At 53.7% G+C, this 1,575-nt stretch overlaps 1 protein-coding gene across 1 annotated transcript in view; it reads left to right on the plus strand.

The window, feature by feature from the left end:
* The first annotated feature begins 223 nt into the window (after positions 1-223).
* RAP2C (RAP2C, member of RAS oncogene family) overlaps positions 224-1,575 on the plus strand; it is a 16,437-nt gene continuing 15,085 nt past the window's right edge. The window contains exon 1 of the mRNA XM_021684245.2: positions 224-293. The gene's annotated coding sequence lies outside the window, so the exon portion shown is untranslated. The remainder of the gene's footprint in view (positions 294-1,575) is intronic.

The raw sequence follows: 1,575 nt of genomic DNA on the forward strand, positions 1-1,575 counted from the left end.
CTCCGTTTCAAGCAGGGCTGGTGCAGGGCTGTGGATCCCACCAGACAGTCTGGAGACAGCTAGACAGGGAGATGGGCAGCAGAGCTCCAAATCAGGCAACAGCAAGTGTGGAAGGAGCAGTGACCTATGGGGGGAGACTCCTAACTCATAGACCAACCTCTTCCAGCAGAGGGCAGTGCCTCAGATATCAGGCGGGACTCAGGCCCGCTGGAGCCAGAGCTGGGGACTTCGCTGGACAGATTGCAGCAGCCCTGAGCCGAGGAGAAGTTGAACTAAACTGTCCTTTGAATACTGTAAGTGACATTGGGGAATGCTCGTCGAAAGACACGGTGGGACTTCACACGACCGTGATTTGCCTGTTTTGTAATGTCTACCAGTTTGGGTTTGGTAATAAATCTCTTTTTATACAGCCTGGCTGTGAGGGCTTGCAACTAAGGGAATTTGGAATCAATTTAACTCGACTGGCCACCGAGTTTCTCAGGTTTCTGGGTGCATGCTTGAATCAAAAAGGAGTGACATGCCTAAAATATAACCTAGCCTTCTGGCCCTGGGGCTCTGTGGATCTGACACAAAGTATACAAATAGAAAGTTAGCGGAGGGAAAGATATGGAAGAAGTAACAATTTTATCTAAAAATAGAAACTTAGTGTTTAACACCAGTCTTTTCCTTTTGCATTTCAAGGACTATGAAGGATGACTGTTAAAACAAACTTTATCGTGGAAGAGCCAGCCATGCAAACTGCTGCGCGTGCAGCTAATGAAAGATTACAAGCAGTTAGTCTCGCAGGCCTAAACAGTTTCCAATCGACTCTTCCCTGAGTACTGCTTACCTTTCCTGCTGTGTAGTGGTTAGAATCAAATAGGGGTAAAGCTGAGTTACTGTAAGATAAAGTCTGTTGCTACTCCTGTTGTTTTGGAGCCTTGTGATAAGAAAGGAAGGAGTGACTTTGGCATTTGCTGGTGGAGTCAAGCAGATTTGCCAGATGATAAAAGAACTGTGTGTTTAATCATTTGTCAGGCACGGAGATGTAAGACACATCACAAACGAAATCAGAGCAACAGTGAAGTCTGAGGGTAGTTCGCACGCGTTTCGTAGAGAAACATCAAGCGTTAGAAACACCAGCGAGGAGAATAAAGTTTCTTGGCTGCGTTACTTTCCTGGTCCCTTCTAGCCCAGGGATGTCGGGCGCTCTCCCGGAGGCCAGATGATTGCCGGCCGGCCGTCCCGCACCGGCCAACCAGCGGCGCGAGTCCCCCGGCCGCGGGCCGCGGAGACGCCGAGGGGCCTCGGCGGGTTTGGCGTGGGACTGTCAGCAGCAGCGGCTGCGGGCGGGGAAGGGAAGGCCGTCGGAGGTTCTCCGAGAGGCCCTTTGCCAAGGCCGCGGCCCCGACCCGAGACCGTCCCCTGCCGTCTCGCTCGGCAGGGCGCGGCCCCAGCGCCACCCGGCTCGCCCCGGAGAGGTGGGACTTTCCCCACCGGAAGTGATCCCGGCCAGTCTCGGGGAACTGGGGCACCTCAGCCAGTGTGTCAGGGAAACCCTTCCGGGTGCGTGCTGGGGGGGGTGGGAGGGGGGAG

Source organism: Neomonachus schauinslandi, chromosome X, assembly GCF_002201575.2.
Source record: "Neomonachus schauinslandi chromosome X, ASM220157v2, whole genome shotgun sequence".
Lineage (NCBI taxonomy): Eukaryota > Metazoa > Chordata > Mammalia > Carnivora > Phocidae > Neomonachus > Neomonachus schauinslandi.